The sequence below is a fragment of the Chrysemys picta genome, chromosome 13 (assembly GCF_011386835.1).
Source record: "Chrysemys picta bellii isolate R12L10 chromosome 13, ASM1138683v2, whole genome shotgun sequence".
Lineage (NCBI taxonomy): Eukaryota > Metazoa > Chordata > Testudines > Emydidae > Chrysemys > Chrysemys picta.
The window spans coordinates 13,891,969-13,913,824 of NC_088803.1; the positions used below are offsets into that span (position 1 = coordinate 13,891,969).

Below are 21,856 nucleotides of genomic sequence, written 5' to 3' on the forward strand. Positions count from 1 at the left end.
CGCCCCTCCTTCTTGGGACTTTGGGTGAGGGGGGGACGGGACTTTGTGGCGGGGGGGGTGGGGGCAGTTAGAGATAGACTTCAGCGGGGCTCTGTCCTCCTGCCTCCGGTCCTGCAGAACATCCACAAGGCGCCGGAGCGTGTCCGTTTGCTCCCTCATAATGGACCCCAAAGGGAGCGATGGGTGGAATAGTCCTTCCCCTTATTATTTTGTCTACCAATTAGACCTCATTTCCGACACACCAGTTTTGGTCCCTTGATTTCCAGCCCCACAGTTCTCTTGTTGACCAAGCATGATCTTAACAGTGTCCTTGAGTTACTAGTTGGCCTTTCTGTTTGGGCTCATTCAGTCTGTCTCCCTTTCCTCAATGTTCCCTGTTATGAGTTATTGGAACATTTGATCAAGTTTTTATCCACTTACCCAAAGTTAAGCTTACAATCGGGGTAGGCGTATGAGGCCCAAATTATTACAACAGGCTCCACTAACGTGGTGGCTTGTCTTGCTCTCTCCTCCCCTTGAGTCATTTTTTTATCCCTTCTTCTCCCTATGATTTTTATTCCCCCTTCATCTTCTCCCTCTCTCTGTCTCATTCTTTTCTATTCTCTTCCTCTGCACCTCCTCCAACCCCTTTCCCTGGGGCCTGTGGGCTCTTCCCCTCCCCCTCTTTCTTTCCTTCTGTCCCTTTTTGGCTCTTCCTCCCCCAACCCACTTGCTCCCCATTCCCCATGGGTGTCTTTCCCTAGTGCCTGTCTCTGCTCCCTGACGCCTCTCCCTGCTTTTTCCTACCCATATAGGTACACACCTATGTACTTTCTCTCTCTCTATCCACACACTCACACAGAGTGACTGAGGAAGAGTCTAATTTAGAATGAATCAAAGCTCTTGACTCTCTTAAGGAAAAGCTGCCAAACTATAGGATGATTCCTGGCTCCGGCTTTCTGATCATCTCAGTGTTCCTTTGTAACAAGAGTATCTTGTCCCCTAACCCCAGGCAGTATTGTCAGGGGCATCTGCTCTTCCAATGTACCACTGAGGAGCCGTTTAGTGACCATGAGAGATGCAAAGACAGTCTAGAATTGTTCAAAAAGAAGAACAGGAGTACTTGTGGCACCTTAGAGACTAACAAATTTATTAGAGCATAAGCTTGCGTGGACTATACTCTAATAAATTTGATAGTCTCTAAGGTGCCACAAGTACTCCTGTTCTTCTTTTTGCTGATACAGACTAACACGGCTGCTACTCTGAAACCTAGAATTGTTCAGTGGACGCATATTTTCACTGGGCATTCCAGGGACTCAGTCAAAGGGGTGGGAAGCAATATGGCTGCTGCTAGGTCTCTGATCCATGTGTGACGAAAGTTCCTCTCTCTCTATGGTCTCTCCAACAAGCATTACCAAGCGTTCGTCATTCAAAGTGCTTTAGCAAGGTGGGTGAGGAGTATTATCTCCATTTTACAGACGGGAAAACTGAGGCATGGAGAGGGGGAGGTCAATGTTCTCAAAAACAGCTACTGATTTTTGGGTGCCTTCATTTCTTGTGCCCAACTGGGGATACCTGGAGGCTGATTTTCAGTGGGGCTGTGGAGCCAGTGTTCCCATTGCCTTCAACTGCATTTGGGGATAGAGCTGGTCTGGAGGTAAAAGGCCTCTGCATGGAGAGCCCTGGCCTTCTGCAGTGCTCTGGGGATGTGCAGGGCCTGAGGGTGGGACTTGTGGCTTTGTTCCCTCTTCACCCCCTACCAGTATGATGTGGAGGTATCTCAGCTAGGGTCTCCTCATGGAGATTTCCTCCCCCAGAGCCTTCTACCATGGCTTTGACCATGGGGGTGGGATGACTTAGCCACAGAATCCCAAGGAACTGCATCCTGAAAACAATTCGGGTCAGATCAAAACCCTCATTGGACATAGGATCACGGTGCAGTATGAGTGAATGGAGAGAACAAGCAACGGCGGTGTGGAACTTTCTGTACTCTGCTACTTTCTGGAAGCCAAATTCTGCAACATGGGGAATTCACAGGGCCCAAATTATTCTCTTACAGAGATGTATCTTTAAATGACTGCCCTTGTCTGATTTCTAGCCCCATAATAGCCAAAGCTTATTAAACTCTTAGGGAACAACGTGAATGCCCATTGAGCACATTTGCAGAAGTGGAGATAGAGAGTGTATATTTTAATGCATTATTGAGTTCAAGCTTCTCTGGCTGCTCACACTTCTGGGAATGATTTCAGCAACTGTTCTGATCATCAAACAAGTTGTCACAACGAAGGCCCCGATGTTACAAGCTGATCATTGTGGGTGGCTCACTGCACCTAGGATGAAGCTCACCAAAGCCTCTGCGGGCGTCCACCTACACGGAGCTGCTAGCAGGGTTTGAGTCTGAGAGTGTGTGAAATGGAGTCCCCTTTCTACCTAGGATTCATTTACAATGCAGCTGATGTAACAGTGACAACACAGTGGTGTGAGTGAAAATATTTGAAGGTGTAAAATTGCAATGCAATGGGGTCAAACTCAGTCGAAGTCCCAGTGCTATCACTAATTAAAATGGATTAATCATCTCTCTTGCATGCAGTGATGACTATAAAGTAACACATTAAAGGGAGATGTTTGTAAATGCTGAGATGAAAAAGCCGTATTCTTTCAAAGGTCCCAGTTTTACAATGAGATGAGTGTGGGTGGACCCCTGCGGCTGTACGGAGCTCAAACAAGTTTAGGGGCCAAAGCCGCTGATCCTCTAACTGATCCACATGGAAGGACTTTTGTGCATGTGCAGAGCCCAAGTGAAGTCAATTAGACTATTCATATGAGCAAACTCATGCAGAAATAACACAATCCCACAAATGGGTCCACTTGGGTGGATCCCTGCATGCATGTGGCAAACCCTCCTTCGCTTCCATGGAGCTCCTTGTAGGAGTAAGGACTCGAGTGCGCAGGGCAGCTTGTGGAATCCAGACCAGTGTTTGCAGGGACAGGGCCTGATTTAAAACAAGATGCAACAAGTGAATGTGACAAACACTAGGAGGAAAGGGCCTGTGAAATGAGAGTGACAGGAACAAGTTCAGCCTGGTCCATTGGCTAGGTGTGTGTGGTTGGTTTGTGGGTGTTTTTTATAACATACATTACCCTGCATGGTTCTGTTTGAGAGTGGTGTGTCTGTGTTTCTCATCTGTATGTATGTATGTGTTTTATAACATACATTACCCTACGTGGTTCCGTTTGGGAGTGTGTGTGTGTGTCTGTTTTTTCTCATATCTCTGCCTGTTTGTAGTCTGTCTTAGGTAGTCCTGTGGCGCCATTACTGTAGGAGCTGAGCACCTCCCAATCTTTAAGGTCTTTATCCTCACACCACCACTGGGAGGCAGGGCAGGGCTGTAACCCCCACTGCAGGGGTGGGGAACTGAGGCACAGAGAAGGTAGGACTTCAGTGGGATTTAGGTGCCTAAACCCGTGAGGATCTGGGCCCAAGTGACTGGCCCACCTGGCACTGGGAGACTGCGGCACAACAGGGCCTGGTTCCCACGGCAATCCCGGGGCTGACCCAATGGCTGTTCAGCGCCGGGCCCGGGGCCCTTCCCCAGAGCGGTTCGAGGGACCCCACCGGGGTGCGCGCCCGCTCTCTCCCCGCAGCGGCCGCATGGGGGCAGCAGGGGGCAGTCTGAGACAGGAATCTGGGCTTGCCCGTTGCTAGGCGACAGGGCGGGGCGGGACCCAGGCCCCGCCCCCGGGGCGTTCACTCACCACCGTACCCGCACATGCGCAGTAGCCCACAGGTACAGGCTTCCCCTGTTGCCGGACTCCGGAGCTGTGGCTCGGCCCGTGTCCGAGCTGCTCCGCGGGGCCATGGCCGGGTCCCAGGTGCTGGAGCGGGCCGAGAAGTTGCTTTCCGAGCCCCGCTTCCCCGACTGCAGCCTCCGGGGCAGGTGGGAGCCGGACCGATCCGCCGAGAGTTCCGCCCCCTCCGGCCGGGAAACAGTGGCCCGCGGGCGTCCCCGGGCCAGGTCTGCGCTCCCGCTCCGGCCCCCTTGCCCCTCCCCGACTCAGCGCCCTCACTTCCAGCACCCCTCCCACCCCGGTGCCTGGAGCGGCCCGGCCCGGCGTGCCAGGACCGAGGTGGGAGCGGGGCTGGATCGGGACGCTGGGGGCGCGCGAGCGAGCGGCGGAGCGAGCCCCGCTGGCCAGCGGGGACCCGAGCCGCCCCCGGCCCCTGGTTCCTGCTGGCCCGGCTGTGGGTCTGCCTGAGAGTCGCAGTGACTCCAGCCGTGCCCCGGGGAGGGGGACGATCGGGTGGGGTGTTCCCACCTGCTACAGCCCGGGTGTCGCTGCTCTGAAAGCTTGGAGCAGGCGCGGGGAGGGGGGTGGAAAGGGACACTTGCAAAATCTTTTTTGGGCGTTTAAAGGCTTTAAAAATCAAAGGCTCTGCTGCTCTTTCTTTCCCCTTTGCTGTTTCACTCTGCACTTAGGCTGGTCAGTTTCAATTTTGCTGCTTCATTCTCTCCAGTTCTGATCAGCCTTTTGGGTTTCTCACAGTGTAGGACGGCGGTTCTTCTTTTCACCCTGTGGAGCAGCTCATAACAGAGATCCGAACCCATCTGTCTTACTAGCACCACAATCTTCCTATTATTTAGCTCTCAAATATTTAAACAAAAAGACTTTTTTCATAGACCCTACCATGACTGCATCTGGTCCTGGCAGCTGTCACGTAAATCTTTGCTCCTCAACTGGCTCTGCTCAGAAGGTCCCCAGTGTCGAGGCTGAGTCTCATTGAAGTTAATGGGGCTTCTGCGCAGGGCTGGCTCCAGGGTTTTGGCCGCCCCAAGCAGCCCAAAAAAAAAAAAAAAAAAAAAAGCTGAACTGATACCCTGCTGGGTGGCTGCAGCACAGGGAACTTAGAGGAGCGGGGAGCTAATAGGGGGGTTGCCGGTCCACCCTGGTTCCAAGCCCCCACAAGCTAGCTGCAACGCGCTGCTCTTCCTGCAAGCAGTGGACAAAGCAGGCGGCTGCCAAAGGACGTTAGAAGGGAGCATTGCACATCTTTAAATGAGCATGTTCCGTAATTGATCAGCAAGGTAACAATGAAACAGCGTTTACGGGGATGACTTTAAGTGAGGAGTTACTGTATCTATATTTGAATATAAAGTCCCTACATAAAGCCATAGGCACCATAACAATTAATTATGCTTACAATAACCCAGTGAGACCACCCAGCATCATTAAACAATCATATTCACAGAACAGATTTAACTCAGCCAGCCAATAAATCCAAAGCAGCAGAAAAACTACTTTCACCCTTCTCTTTGACTTCCCTAGGAGAAAAGCCACTAGCTTTCCCCCAGACAGTGTCAAATCAATGGCTTTTGCAGCATGCCCAGAAGGTCGAGTTTTGGCTATTAGGGATACTGTGATATGTACAGGAGAGAATGTTCACCAAGGAAAAGAGACAATGGATGTTGGGAATCTGAGATTCCTTGTCAGAGAAACATGTGATGATATAAATTTGGGTGTCTGCTCTGATGGCTCAGAGAAAAGATCCATCAGTCTTCTGCTTTTCTCCTTCACCTAAGGTTTTGAATGATACTTGGGTCTCCTTCCCTTCCCGGTCTGAGGATTCTACCTTCGTTAGCTCCAAGAAGACACAATACGAAGAACACATCTACAGATGTGAGGACGAGCGTTTTGAGGTAGAATTCTTCCAAAATCATTTCTTGGAAAGCCTGGGATTCTATGAACTGGTTAGCTATATAGTATAAAAACAACAAGGAGTCTGGTGGCACCTTAAAGACTGACAGATTTATTTGGGCATAAGCTTTCGTGGGTAAAAACCTCACTTCTTCGGATGCATAGAGTGAAAGTTACAGATGCAGGCATTATATACTGAGACATGGAGAGCAGGGAGTTACTTCGCAAGTGGAGAACCAGTGTTGACAGGGCCAATTCAATCAGGGTGGATGTAGTCCACTCCGAATAATGAATGAGGAGGTGTTAATTCCAGGAGAGGAAAAGCTGCTTCTGTAATGAGCCAGCCACTCCCAGTCCCTATTCAAGCCCAGATTAATGGTATAAAAATTGCAAATGAATTTTAGTTCTGCTGTTTCTCTTTGAAGTCTGTTTCTGAAGTTTTTTTGTTCAATGATAGTGACTTTTAAATCTGTAATAGAATGACCAGGGAGAATGAAGTATTCACTTACTGGCTTATGTGTGTTACCATTCCTGATGTCCGATTTGTGTCCATTTATTCTTTTGCGGAGGGACTGTCCGGTTTGGCCAATGTACATGGCAGAGGGGCATTGCTGGCACATGATGGCATATATAACATTAGTGAATATGCAGGTGAATGAGCCCTTGATGGTGTGGCTGATGTGGTTGGGTCCTCTGATGGTGTCGCCAGAGTAGATATGGGGACAAAGTAGGCAAAGAGGTTTGCTACAGGGATTGGTTCCTGGGTTGGTGTTTCTGTGGTGTGGTGTGGTGTGTAGTTGCTGGTGAGTATTTGCTTCAGGTTGGGGGGTGGTCTGTAAGCGAGGACTGGCCTGCCTCTGAAGGTCTGTGAGAGTGAGGGATCATTTTCCAGGATAGGTTGTAGATCGTAGATAATGCGCTGGAGAGGTTTTAGCTGGGGGCTGTATGTGATGGCCAGTGGTGTTATGTTATTGTCCTTGTTGGGCCTTTCCTGTAGTAGGTGATTTCTGGGTACCCGTCTTGCTCTTTCAATCTCTTTCCTCACTTCCCCAGGTGGGTATTGTAGTTTTACGAATGCTTGATAAAGATCTTTGTCCTCACCCACAACCACTTCAGATTTGGGGACAACTTATACCTTCAAGTCTGATTACTTTGCCCTGAGGACTTGGGATGCATTCGCAGCCAGTACAGCTACTGGAAAAGTCTGTTAACATGTCTGGGGATGGGGTGGAAATCCTCCAGGGACATCTCCATGAAGCTGTCCTGGAGATACTCCAAAAGCCTTGCCACAAGGTTTCTGGGCAATGCAGCCTTATTCTGTCCTCCATGGTAGGACACTTGACCGTGCCATGCTTGCAGCAAGTAATCTGGTATCATTGCATGACAAAGCCTGGCAGCGTAGGGTCCCGGTGTTTGCTGGCATTCAAGCAACATCCGTTCTTTATCTTACTGTGTAATCCTCAGGAGAGTGATATCGCTCATGGTAACCTGGTTGAAATACGGGAATTTAATTAAGGGGACAGAGGTGGCAGTTCCTACTGGGCTGTTTGCCTGTGGCTGAAAAGAAATCCTTCCCTGCAGATAGCCAAGTGCGGGGGGGGGCGAGGAATTGGCCCAGAGCTTTTCGTTTTTGGCTAGCAGAGTTCTTCCCTGATACCAGCCACGTGGTGGGGGGAGGGATAAAGCGATCATCCAGAGAATTGGATATGGGCGGGGGTTAGTTTGTTTCCTGCTGCTGAATGTTAACAGGAAAACCGCAGCACTCAACGGGCTTTGCTTGGTATGTGGGAAAGGAGGGCGCAGAAGCCGAAAGACAATGGCTTACCATGGCCGCATGCAAGCCGAATTCTGTTGCCCGGACCTGCGTCTGTGATCTCTAGCAGCAAAGCCACAGGCACTCAATATTAAGAGGCAAAATGCGACCTTGCACAGAAATCACATGTGCTATGTAACGTGAATAGTGTTGGTCACCGTGAAAGAGTATAAGCATTGTTCTGCAAAATGTATCTTTTAAAAAAATTCTCTCCTTTTTTCCCTCCCTCCAGCAGCTGCAAATTCTTCAAGCCTCCCTCCTCCATCACGAAGGCTATCACAGATAAGGCGTCGGAAAAAGAAGACGCGAGACGAGATGTTCGCAGAAATCATGGAATCCACCCGCAGTGACAGAGCTCATCTGAATGAGTGGAAGGACACCGTTTCAAAGTATAGGAAAGAAGACAGTGAACGTGAGGACAGGAGGGACCAACGTGAGGAGAGGAGAGACTCTCGAGATGAGAGGTGGTGGCAGGAAGATCAGAGGAGGCAGGATGCAACACTGGGGCTGCTGCGTGAGCAAACAGACATGCTCTGGCATCTGGTGGAGCTTCAGGAACGGCAGCAGGATAACAGAGTGCCGCTACAGCCCCTGTATAACCTCCCTCCCCCCCTCACCATGTTCCATAGCCTCCTCACCCAGACGTGTAAGAATGCGGGGGGGGGAGGCTACGTACACCTTCCCATTCCACCCCAGTGGACAGCCCAAGCAAAAGGCTGTCATTTTTTTAACCTTTTTTTAGCGCCTTTTCCTTCCCGCCGATCCTCCTCCCAAACCCCACCCAGGTTCCCTCTCTCTTTTTATAATGTATTAATAAAGAATAAATGATTTTTAAACAATAGTGACTTTATTTGGTTTTAAAGCAAGCTGGGGGAAGGGGGAGGGTGGGTTCCTTACAGAGAATGAGTCAATAAAGGGGGCGGGTTTTCATGATGGAGAAACAAACAGATATTTCACACTGTAGCCTGGCCAGTCATGAAACTGGTTTTCAAAGCTTCTCTGATGCACAGAGCTTCCTGGTGTGCTCTTCTAATTGCCCTGGTGTCTGGCTGCACGTAATCAGCAGCCAGGCGATTTGTCTCAGCCTCCCACCCCGCCATAAAGGTCTCGTCCTTACTTTCACAGAGACTGTGGAGCACACAGCAAGCAGAAATAACAATGGGGAGATTGGTTTGGCTGAGGTCTGAGCGAGTCAGTAACGATGGCCAGCGACCTTTTAAATGGCCAAATGCACATTCTACCACCATTCTGCACTTGCTCAGCCTGTAGTTGAACAGCTCCTGACTCCTGTCCAGGCTGCCTATGTATGGCTTCATGAGCCATGGCATTAAGGGGTAGGCTGGGTCCCCAAGAATAACTATTGGCATTTCAACATCCCCAACGGTTATTTTCTGGTCCGGAAAGTAAGTCCCTTGCTGCAGCCCTTTAAACAGAGTAGTGTTCCTGAAGACGCGAGCGTCATGAAGCCTTCCCGGCCAGCCCACATTGATGTTGGTGAAACGTCCCTTGTGATCCACAAGTGCTTGCAGCACCATTGAAAAGTACCCCTTGCGGTTTATGTACTGGGTACCCTAGTGGTACCCTAGTGCTCCGGTGACAAGATAGGGATATGGGTTCCATCTATTGCCCCACCACAGTGAGGAAATCCCATTGCAGCAAAGCCATCCACTATGGCCTGCACATTTCCCAGAGTCACTACCTTTCGTAGCAGCACATGAGTGATTGCTTTGGCTACTTGCATCACAGCAGCCCCCACAGTAGATTTGCCCACTCCAAATTGATTCCCGAGTGACCGGTAGCTGTCTGGCGTTGCAAGCTTCCACAGGGCTATCGCCACTCGCTTCTCAACTGTGAGGGCTGCTCTTATCTTGGTATTCTGGCGCTTCAGGGCAGGGGACAGCAAGTCACAAAGTTCCATGACAGTGCCCTTACGCATGTGAAAGTTCTGCAGCCACTGGGAATCATCCCACACCTGCAACACTATGCGGTCCCACCAGTCTGTGCTTGTTTTCCTTGCCCAGAATTGGCGTTCCATGGATAGAACCTGCCCCATTAACAACTTGATCTCCAAAGCACCGGGGCCCGCGGTTTGAAGAATTCTGTGTCCGTGTCCATGTCCATGTTCTCATCACGCTTGTCGCTGCGCTGCTGCCGCCGCCGCTGCCTCCTCGCCTCGTTTTTCTGGTCCTGGCTCAGCATACACTCCACAAGAACGCGCGAGGTGTTTACAATTTTCATGACTGCTGTCTTGAGTTGAGCGGGTTCCATGCTTGCCGTGGTATGGAGTCTGCAGTGTTCACCCAGGAAAAAGGCACGAAATGGTTGTCTGCCATCCGTTGCTTTCATGCAGGGAGGGAGGGAGGGGTGAGGCTGTACCCAGAACCACGTGCGACAATGTTTTTTGTCCCATCAGGCACTGGGATCTCAACCCAGTATTCCAATGGGCAGGGGAGACTGCGGGAACTATGGGATAGCTATGGGATAGCTACCTACAGTGCAACGCTCCAGAAATCGACGCTATCCCTGGAACATGGACGCACACCGCTGAATTAATGTGCTTAGTGTGGCCGCATACATTCGACTTTATACAATCTGTTTCCCAAATTCGAATTATATAAATTCGGATTAATCCCGTAGTGTAGACATACCCTTATAGTTAGAAAGCTTTCCTAATATCTAATCTAAATCTCCCTTGCTGCAGATTTAGCCCATTACTACTTCTCCTGCCTTTGGTGGACATGGTTATGCTTCTACCTAAGGACTGTTCAACCTCTGTGAATACAAGAATCAAAATCCAAGTAACTGCTTCTGATCACCAACTCCTTCCCCTCCAACCCATTGACTTTATCGTGGTCGGTAGCTTTGGCACAGCTTTCTTTCTCTTCTCTTTAGGTCATTCCAAATGAAACTGTTCAATGGCAGGTGCATAATTGATGCTTCCTTTTATTAGTACATAGAGGCTGAAATATATTTCTGTTAAAAATCTGAAGAATTACATTCACAGAGTGTTAAATGATTGACACTCCAAATGGAACTCAAAACAGCAATTATTTGCCTATGCTAAGATTTATCGATTTCTTTTGTAGTAATGCTGTCAATTGTGTACCTCCCACCCATGGAAAATCTTATTTCCTGAAGGAAGCATTTTAGTAGCCTGTAACTTCTTGTGAAAAGATGCAATACTGTATAGGAAGCAGATGAAATATAGGTGGATTAGAATAACCAGATGTGGAAATATTAAACCATTTCTCAAGTGCCTCCTGTTTTACGTACACAGCGTTACAGAAGTATTAAGTTCTTGTTTTGGTTCACTTAAATGTTAGGGTAAGTGGACACTGAAAACACTGCAGCTGTGCTGATGCAGTGCTTAAGTGAAGAAACTCCTATGCCAACGGGAGAGCTTCTCCCATCAGCTTAGTTAATCCACCTCCCCAAGACGTGATAGCTGTGTCGATGGGAGAAGCTCTCCCGTTGACATGACGCTGTCTACACAGGGGATTAGGTCGATGTAACTGCATTGCTCAGTGTGGATTTTTCACACCCCTGAGCTACATAGTTACACCAATATAGGTCTGTAGTGTAGACCCGACCTTTATTTCCAGAAAGTAATATTGTACTATGGCTAACACATCTTCCCTTTCTTCTGGATGTTGTCTTGGAGACCACCCTGGCAACAATCAGAGTCTTAGAGGCAATCCAAAGAAACTCCCCGCTTGTCTGCTGAGGAGCAAGCCAAATTCCAGCTGGACAACACTCTGGGTGGCACGTCGGAGGTGATCCACCGCAAGGCGCTGCAGAGGATATATGCTGACAAAGCGGCCGACATCATAGACGGGCTGAGGAAAAATTCATTTGTTGCCGTTCCTATTGTGCTGAAATGGTACTTCCCAGGTTTCGGCATTATTACTTGTGTTTGAGTAAAACTCATCGTATGCTAGGCACTATCCAAACGTATAATACACACAGAGGCTCCAGTTGAGGAAAGCATACAGTCTGAGAAATGCAGATGCTTTTTATGTTCTAATAAGTGGTTGCGTTTCATAGTACCCAGCTACTATTGTGTCTAGTAAAGCCAAAACATCACTGGCCCTGCTGGCAGGATAAGGATTTTTTATTTTTCCTACCCAAGATAGGGCAGTCTTGAGTTCAAAAATCAAGCTGGGGTGGGGTTCTGTATTGTCAGTTTTGGACACAACTGAGTTTGATCCCATTATAAATCCCATCTGTGAAAGTGAAAAAGACTTTGAAGTGTAGTCTGTATTGGATTCAGGTTCCAACTCAAAAATTACTGTGTTCTACTGCCAGCCTCCTGATCAGAAAAAGGAAGTGAGTGCACAATATTGAGGGGGGGGGGCAGAGACCACTCTCTTGAATAATAGTTATAACGGGCAATTTCAACTCCCCACATTTAAAATGTTAACCTCTGGAGAAGGTGAGGAGAAGGAGTTTTTCAATATTTTAAAGATTGCTTCTTGTAATAGCTAGTCTTTAGCTACACAAAAGGAAAGGTTATTGATTTACCCTGAATAATACTTAGGTTATTGTTATTTTGTGGTCCGGGAAGTAAGTACCTGCCTGCAGCCGTCTAAACAGCCCAGAGTTCCTGAAAACATGAGCGTCATGAACCTAGCCCGGCCATCCGACGTAGATGTTGGTAAAACGTCCCCTGTGGTCCACCAGTGCTTGCAGCACCATGGAAAAGTAGCCCTTTCGATTAATGTACTGGCTGGCCTGGTGGTCCGGTCCCAGGATAGGGATGTGAGTTCCATCTATAGCCCCACCGCAGTTTGGGAATCCCATCGCTGCGAAGCCATCTATGATCACCTCCACGTTTCCCAGGGTCACTACCTTTGACAGCAGTATCTTAATGATTGCCTTGGCTACTTGCATCACCACAACCCCCACGGTAGATTTGCCCACGCCAAAGTGGTTCGCGACTGACCGGTAGCTGTCTGGCGTGGCAAGTTTCCAGAGGGCTATGGCCACTCGCTTCTGGACAGTCAGGGCTGCTCGCATCCGGGTGTCCTTGCGCTTCAGGGCAGGGGACAGCAACTCACAAAGTTCAGGGAAAGTTCCCTTCTGCATGCGAAAGTTTCTCAGCCACTGGGATTCATCCCAGACCTGCAGCACTATGCGGTCCCACCAGTCAGTGCTTGTTTCACGTGCCCAGAATCGCCGTTCCACTGCATCAACATGACCCAGTGCCACCATGATGTCCACGGCGCGGTGTCCCCTGCTTTGTGACAGGTCTGTGCCACTCTCAGACTTCATGTCCTCATCGTGCTGCCGTAGCCTCCTCGCCCGATTTCTCACCATCTGACTCTGGAAAAGGTGGCTGATAAGGTGCGAGGTATTGACAATGGCCATAACTGCAGCGATGGTCACAGCAGGCTCCATGCTCGCAGTGCTATGGCGTCTGCGCTGTCAATCACCATAAAGTGCGCGAACTGATTGCCTGCCGGCATTTTCAGGGAGGGAGGGCGGGAGTGACGGTTGGATGACGACAGTTACCCAAAACCACCCTCGACACATTTTTTTCCCCAGCAGGCATTAGGGGCTCGACCCAGAATTCCAATGGGCAGCGGGGACTACGGGAACTGTGGGAAAGCTGCCCACAGTGCACCGCTTCCAATGTCGACGCTTGCCCCGTTAGTGTGGACTCACACAGTCGAATTACTGTCATTAGTGTGGAAACACACGTTCGACTTTGTAATATCGATTCCACATATTCGATTTAAGTTACATCGAAGTACTCTCGTAGTGTAGACATACCCACAGAGTTTAAGGACAAAAGGGACGACTAGATTATCTCGTCTGACCTCCTCCGTCTCACAATGTGTTGGTTTTCATCACACAGGCCCACAGAGCACTTTAGCCAGGCATCAAATTGAACGTAAAAGAGAAATATACCTGGTCGTCCCTTTACCAGACCACTGAATGGTGGCACCTCTGGGATGCAGAATGTATAATATCACACAACACTATTAAACAGATGATTAAGGCAGGAAGGAAAGAACACCTTATGCAAAATAGAAACTCTGAGCGTGCATGTGTATGTGTGACTTGTAGCCCATGAAGTGAGCATATAGCCATGCAATGGTGATAGTTATATAGTAAGTAAAAGATAAAGGGGTGAGGAACGAATAACAGAAACACAAAAGATCTGTAGGTCTAGACTTATAAACATTACTTAGAAAGACAAGATTGGTGAGATAATATCTTTTACTGTTGGTGAGAGAAACAGAATTTGGTCCAGGAAAAGATATTACCTCACCTGCTTTGTCTCGCTAGTATCCTGGGACCCAGACAGCTACATCAGCACTGCATACAAGAATAGCTTAAGCAATTAGTGTAAGTAGAAAGCCTTCTAGCCCGAACAGGAGCAGTTGCTCAATGAGTTGGCATAAGGAAGTAAACTATAGACTCATAGATTCATAGACTTTAAGGTCAGAAGGGACCATTATGATCGTCTAGTCTTACCTCCTGCACAACGCAGGCCAAAGAATCCCATCCACCCACTCCTGTAATAAACCCTTAACCTATGTCTGAGTTATTGAAGTCCTCAAATCATGGTTTAAAGACTTCAAGGTGCAGAGAATCCTCCAGCAAGTGACCCATGCCCCACGCTACAGAGGAAGATGAAAAACTCCCAGGGACTCTGCCAATCTGTCCTGGAGGAAACTTCCTTCCCGACCCCAAATATGGCGATCAGCTAAACCCTGAGCATGTGGGCAAGACTCACCAGCTAGACACCCAGGAAAGAATTCTCTGTAGTAACTCAGATCCCACACCAACTAACATCCCATCACAGGCCATTCGGCATCTTTACCGCTAATACTCAAAGATCAATTAAATGCCAAAATTAGGCTATCCCATCACACCATCCCCTCCATAAACTTATCAAGCTTAGTATTGAAGCCAGATATGTCTTTTGCCCCCACTACTCCCCTCGGAGGGCTGTTCCGGAACTTGACTCCTCTGATGGGTAGAAACCTTTGTCTAATTTCAAGTCTAAATTTCCTGATGGACAGTTTATATCCATTCGTTCTTGCGTCCACATTGATACTAAGCTTAAATAATTCCTCTCCCTCCCTAGGATTTATCCCTCTGATAAATTTATAGATAGCAATCATGTCTCCCTTCAGCCTTCTTTTGGTTAGGCTAAACAAGCCAAGCTCTTTCAGTCTCCTTTCATAAGACAGGATTAAGTCACAAAACATCACAAGGCTCTGTTTATTGTTTTGTCATAATGACGAGTGTTGCAAACAGCGGATAGGTAACCAGAAGGGAATGGGAAGCCGTGCTCAATGTATGTGTGTGTGTGTGTGTGTGGGCTGCTATCCCCTCCTGGAAGGAATGAGCCATGCTCAGTGTGTGTGTGCACATGCCCCTGCTACCTCTTCCTCTTGTGAACAGCCCCAAGGACTCGTTGATGACAACTGTTGGTCAAGAAAGCGCTGGGGCACTGTGGTAAACAGCCTGACGGGAGCAGGTCCACTGCTGAGCCTCTCACCCAACTCCTTGCAGCACAGGGCCACGTGGTGCCTGGCTCAGGCTCAGGGGGTCAGCATGGACCAAGAGACAATAGTGCCCCCCCGAAGTGAGACCCCACCCAGCTCTTTGCATCATGTCATCCCTTGGATCTATTGTGGAGTACTGGGGTTAGTACTGACCCACAGAGGAGAATGTCCCTTTATGAGTCCTCCATCCTCTTCTTTGCAGCACAGTGACCCCTATTGCTGAACTGGGACATTAGGATCAATCAACCTGAGAAAATCCTACAGAGTCCATCTCTGCATCTCAGCGGCCCCTAGTGCCATGCTGGGGCACTGCTAGCAACACTGACTAAGGGGGAAGAGTGCCTCAAATTGAGCATCCCACCCCACTCCTAGTAGCACAGCCCACACTACGGTCATACTGGAGTAATGGGGTCAGCACTGTCTAAGAAATGAGAGTGTTCCCAGCTGAGCCCATCACCCCATTCTCTGCAGCACACTACCCCCTAGCACTGCTCAGCTTCCACATAGTGGTTTTTTTAATGCTCCTGGGAAATAGCCCTGATTCTGGTCACACTGCAAACTTACTGGAGTAAAAGGGAATAGTCCTGCTGACTTTGTTGGGCTTTGGATTTGTCCTCTAGGAGGGAAATGGGTGTGACGTTATTGACATAAACTGGGACCATATAGATCATTGTTGCAACCAAGGTCCTGTAGTGGCACCCAAATCTTGTATAAAGGGGGTCAAATGGGGTGTCTAAGACAAGGTTATGGTTTACTGGTTATGATTATGCTGTCTATATGTGTGTATCACTTTTGTAGTCGAAGTTATGAATATTGTCTCTATACTGTCTGTATGGCAAACTTATGCTATGCTTCTGGGTGACATCCCAGACAAGCTGAGATTAGCTCTGCCTAGCCTGTTTGATGGCCCATTAAGGACCATCAGCTATACAATGGACCCATTGAGAGAAGGCAGATACGCCTTGTACCTCAGCAAAGTATGCAGGGACTGGCCCATGTGACTCCAGACTCCATGTTGCTGTAATTTTCCACAGTAAGAACAAAGAGGTGATCTTACACCTGGAAAAGACTATATAAGGCTGATGCCTGATCTCCATCTTGTCTTCAATCCTGCTTCTTACCTCTGGAGGAACTTTGCTACAAGCTGAAGCTTTGAACAAAGGACTGAGGACCCATCCCAGCGGGGGATGTATTCCAGAGACTTGATTTGAACCTGCAGTTTATTCCATCGCTGCTGCAAGCCTGAACCAAGAACTTTGCCATTACTGTATGTAATTGATTCCATTTAACCAATTCTAACTCTCATCTCTATCTTTTTCCTTTTATGAATAAACCTTTAGATTTTAGATTCTAAAGGATTGGCAACAGCGTGATTTGTGGGTAAGATCTGATTTGTATATTGACCTGGGTCTGGGGCTTGGTCCTTTGGGATCAGGAGAACCTTTTTCTTTTACTGGGGTATTGGTTTTCATAACCATTTGTCCCCATAACGAGTGGTACTGGTGGTAATACTGGGAAACTGGAGTATCTAAGGAGATTGCTTGTGAGACTTGCAGTTAGCCAGTGGGGTGAGACTGAAGTCCTCTTAGTCTGGCTGGTTTGGTTTGCCTTAGAGGTGGAAAAAACCCCAGCCTTGGGCTGTAACTGCCCTATTTGAGCAATTTGTCCTGAGTTGGCACTCTCAGTTGGGTTCCGCCAGGACCGCATTGTCACAATGGGCCCTATGGTTGGGGCAGTGGAGTCTAAGACTGAGGACTCCTGGGTTCTGTTCCCAGCTCCGGGAGGGGAGTGGGGTCTAATATTTAGAGCAGTTGGGACTGGGAGTCTGAGCTCCTGGGTTCTAATCGTGGCTCTAAGACCGGAATGGGGCTCACAATCTGAGCCTTGGGTGTTGTTCCTGGCTCTTTGTGTTGTTTTTGAACAAGTAATTCTTCCTCATCATGTCTCTAGACAAAAAGTGTTGTACGCTTTACCACAATTAGTAAATCCCATTATGATTTTCATCTAGAAAACACACATAATGATGATAATGATGATGATGATGATGATGATACAACTGCCTATGAAATGATTGCCCTCGTGAATTTTGTTTTGTTGCAGGTTGATGCAGAATTGTTCTTCCTCTGAGGAATATTACAAGAAATTTTCTTCAGGGAGTAGGTCCCAGAAGACAGTGAATGAAATAAAAACACCTCTGTTTCCTTCAACACACTTAGCGTCTGCAGCTGGGAGAGGGAACTACTCTTCTTAAACAAGGTAGGCTATGGATGAATAACTTAAGCCCCCAACCATTCTCCAACTGAAGTCCATGGACATTGTGCCCCAGTCTGCAATGGGAACAAGATCATGTCATGGGTTTCTTCATTTGAATTTTCCATACATTGGCAGAGAATCGTAGTGTGTGTCTGAGCACATGGATTTTGTCTGTGTTCATATCTATCTATCTATCTATCTATCTATTGTGGCAAATTGCCGGCACTACTATGATGGGTCTCACGCTTTCTCTTCTTGGGAGGGGGGGGGAGGAGGTCAGGGCGCCGTTTCTTGCCCCTGAACCAGGATATTAACTGCCCCACTACTGTCCTAGAGGAGGGGAGTGGAGAGGGAGGGATCCCAGCCCGCCCTCTACTCCGGGTCACAGCCCATGGGCTCTAGGGATAGTGTTAAACCACTTGAACTAGCAGTTCCTTCTCCTGGGCTACTTCCCTCCCCTGCCCTTCAGCTTGTGTGTGTGTGTGTGGGGGGGGGCTTTCTGCCCTCACTCTGCACAAGCCAGGTCTTGGTCTTCTTAGCCCACCGCAGCACTTCTCCAAACTTTCCTCTGCTTCCCTTAAAACTGCTCTCTGCTCCAACACCAATCCACTCTGTTTCTACTCCTTCAAACTGTTCTCTGCTCAAACATCAATCCTCTCTGCTCTAACACCAATCCTCTCTGCTCCAACTCCTTTCCCTGTCTGATTGAAGCAGGGTTTTTTTTTATCAGGTGACTAACTTCAGGTGCTCTAACTGGCTTCAGGTGCTCTAATTGGCTTCAGGTGCTCTAATTAATCTATAGCAAACTTTCTTCCCTGTACAGGGAATAAGCCTACCTTCTAACCCTCTCCTACTGCCCTCTGGCCATGCTGTATCACATATCCCCCTCCCCTGCTCAACACCATGGGGTTGGGCTACTTGGGACGAGAGACAGTGCTGTCGCGATAGGCCATCAGCGTTGCTGTGTTGGCTTCTGGCCCTGTGCTGTACCCGGAAATGGAAGGGCTGCAGGGATAGGAACCACCTAGTCACTCTTGCGTTCCTCTCCTTGTTTCTGTGCATCCACTGGAGTGGGGCATGGTCTGTCACGAGGGTAAACCGCCGCCCCAGTAGGTAGTAGTGGAGAGTCTCCATAGCCCATTTTACTGCCAGACATTCCTTTTCAACGACGGCGTACTTTTGTTCCCTGGGAGGAGTTTCCGGCTGAGGTACAAGATTGGGTGTTCCTCCTCCCCTACCATCTGCGAAAGGACGGCTCCTAGCCCTACCTCCAAGGCATCTGTTGGTAGGATGAATTCCTTCTCAAAATCTGGGGCTATGAGTACTGGATGGCAGCAGAGGGCTGTCCTTAAATCTGCAAATGCTTCTTCTGCTATATCAGTCCACTTTACTATCTCGGGGCCCTGAGCCTTTATCAGATCCGTCAATGGCCCTGCTCTTGTGGTGAAATGAGGGATGAATCTCCAATAGTATCCTACTATCCCTAGAAATGCTCTGACCTGCTTTTTGCGGACTGGTCGAGGCCAACCTTGTATTGCCTACACTTTGTTCCATTGGGGTTTCACCAAACCTCTCCCTACTACATACCCGAGGTATCTGGCCTCAGCTAGTCGTATCAGACACTTGAGAGGGTTGACAGTGAGGCCGGCCTTCCGCAGGTCATTTAGCACGGCTTCTACTTTTCCTAGGTGCATTTCCCAGTCAGGGCTATGGATGACTATGTTGTCTAGATAGGCGGTGGCATACTTGGCATGGGTTCACAGCAATTTATCCATAAGTCGCTGGAATGTTGCAGGGACCCCATGGAGTCCGAAAGGGAGGACAGTGTATTGGAACAGGCCATTGGGTGTAGAGAAGGCAGTCTTTTCCTTGGCATTCTCGGCCAGGGGAATTTGCCAATATCCTTTGGTTAGATCCAAAGTGGTTAGGTATCGGGCCTTGCCTAACTGATCAACTAATTTGTCAATGCGTGGTATCGGATAGGCATTGAATTTGGATACTTCATTCAACTTCCGGAAGTCGTTGCAAAACCTCAGGGTGCTGTCAGGCTTGGGGACTAGGACGATAGGGCTGGACCACTGACTGTGGGATTCTTCAATAACCCTGAGTTCCAGCATCTTCTTCACTTCCATCCTAATTTCTTCCCTTTTAGCTTCCGGTATTCGGTACGGTCTTATCGTCACCCTTGCTGGTGACAATATGATGTTGGACCAGTGTCGTACGGCCCAGCTGTGTACAGAACACGTCTTGGTTCCATTGGATCATATCAATGACCTCTGTTTGTTGTTCTGGGGTTAATTCAGGAGATATCTTCACCTGCCCTGTGGGTCATCTGTCTGGGGTGGAGCTCCCCGAATGACCAGGCACGTCTCTTGGTCACGCCAGGGCTTTAGTAAGTTGATGTGGTAGATTTGCTCTGGCTTTTGGCGGTCTGGTTGTCTGACCTTATAGTCCACCTCCCCAATGGCTTCCACTATCTCATATGGTCCATGCCAGCTGGCTAGGAATTTGCTTTCTGCTGTCAGCACTAGCACCATCACCCGTTCCCCCGGCTGAAATCTCCGTACTTTTGCCCAGTGGTTGTAATATGTCCGCTGGGCCTCTTGTGCTTTTTCCAAATGTTCTCATACTATAGTTGTTACTCGAGTTATTCGCTCTCTCATCTGTGTCAAGTGCTCAATGACATTCTTTCCTGGGTTGGGTTGCTCTTCCCAATCTTCCTTGGCGATATCTAATATTCTGCCTGGGTGGCGTCCTTATAGTAGTTCAAAGGGAGAGAAACCAGTGGACGCCTGGGGGACTTCCCGTATAGCAAACATTAGATACGGTAGAAGGGTATCCCAGTTTTTTCCATTCTGTGCTACCACCTTCCGGATCATGTTTTTAAGGGTACGGTTAAACTGCTCGACCAGTCCATCTGTTTGTGGATGTGTCATAACTATAAAGGGAAGGGTAACAGCCCTCCTGTGTACAATACTATAAAATCCCACCTGGCCAGAGACTTCAAAATCCTTTTACCTGTAAAGGGTTAAGAAGCTCAGGTAACCTGGCTGACACCTGACCCAAAGGACCAATAAGGGGACAAAATGCTTTCAAATCTTGGTGGGGGAAAGGCTTTTGTTTGTGCTCTTTGTTTTGAGGGTTGTTCGCTCTTGGGACTGAGAGGGACCAGACATCAATCCAGGCTCTCCAAATCTTTCTGAACAAGTCTCACATATTTCAATCTTGTAAGTAAACAGCCAGGCATTTAGAGAACATGATTCTTATTTGTTTTAAATTGTTCTGTGTAGTGCACTCCGCATAGAGCGCCACTACAGTGTGCTTTGGTTGTTGGATTTAATTTTCTCTACTTCATTCCCTTTGAATGTATGGAATTGTGTGTGTGTGTGTGTGTGTGTGTGTGTGTGTGTGTGTGTTCAATTTTGAGGAGAATGGTTCTGTGGTTATGGCAGAGTATCAGGTATCAGGAATGTTGACTCTCTGTGTAAACCCAGTCTCTCACCCTTATCGTTCCCCCGATCATTCCCAGTTTCCCCCTTAGTAGCTCACTATTATTTGATGTGTTGCTTTGAGAGCCACATATTGAAGATGCAAAGGGTATGCAAAATATGATATTTGTTATTGCTCACTTCTATTTCAACTCTGTCATTTCACTTTCATGCCCGTTATTAGGAAGTTCCTTGTCAACAAGTAACCTTGAAGTAAAACATCTGTGGAAAACGTCTCTTCTAACATTGTAGGATCTTCATTCTTGTAAAAATCTTTATTGCAAGGTCATAAGACAAAGATCTCAACCGGTGTAAATCTATACATCTTTTTATACCCATGGAGCTGTTAAGATTTACACCAGCAAAGGTACTGACCCTAGGTCTTACTTTTGTATGTTGAGAGAAACCAATGTATTTTGGATGTTGTGATGAGAAAGGCAGGAATGATTTAAGTTGTTTTCTAATATTTAGGGAAGAATAGCATTTTTTAGTACACAAATGGCCAAAATCCCCCATTGTTTTCACTATTTATCGAGCTTCTCATTCTTCAAAGGGCTTCAAACATATTGAGCTCAGCAGCATCAGTTTACTCATGTGAGTAGTCCTCACTTTTGTGAGTTGTAACAGCAGTGGAAATACTTGAATTTCTAAAACAATTCTTGTGATTAAGATCTGAATGAGATCTTAAGAATAACATTCTCAGAGGCGAAAGAAAGAAAGAAAGAAAGAAAGAAAGAAAGAAAGAAAGAAAGAAAGAAAGAAAGAAAGAAAGAAAGAAAGAAAGAAAGAAAGAAAGAAAGATTGATCCCTTTTTGGATTTTTATGTAAACTGAAAAAAAAATGTGTTTGAAGAGGAAGAATAGAACTCCTGATGCTGGAAACTGGTATACCTCCAATGCTAGTTGAAACTGATGTAGCTTCTTTAGGGCTGGTCTACACTAGGGGTTGGGGTTGATGTAAGATACGCAACTTCAGCTATGGGAATGGAGAAGCTGAAGTTGACGTATCTTATTTTGACTTACCTCCCATCCTCATGGTGCGAGATCGACGGCCGTGGCTCCCCGGTCGACTCCGCTACTGCCGCTCTCCTTAGTGGAGTTCCAGAGACG

General features: G+C 47.9%; 1 pseudogene; it reads right to left on the reverse strand.

The window, feature by feature from the left end:
- The window catches only part of LOC135975143 (paired amphipathic helix protein Sin3a-like), a 365,185-nt pseudogene that overhangs the window by 167,936 nt on the left and 175,393 nt on the right, over positions 1-21,856 (reverse strand).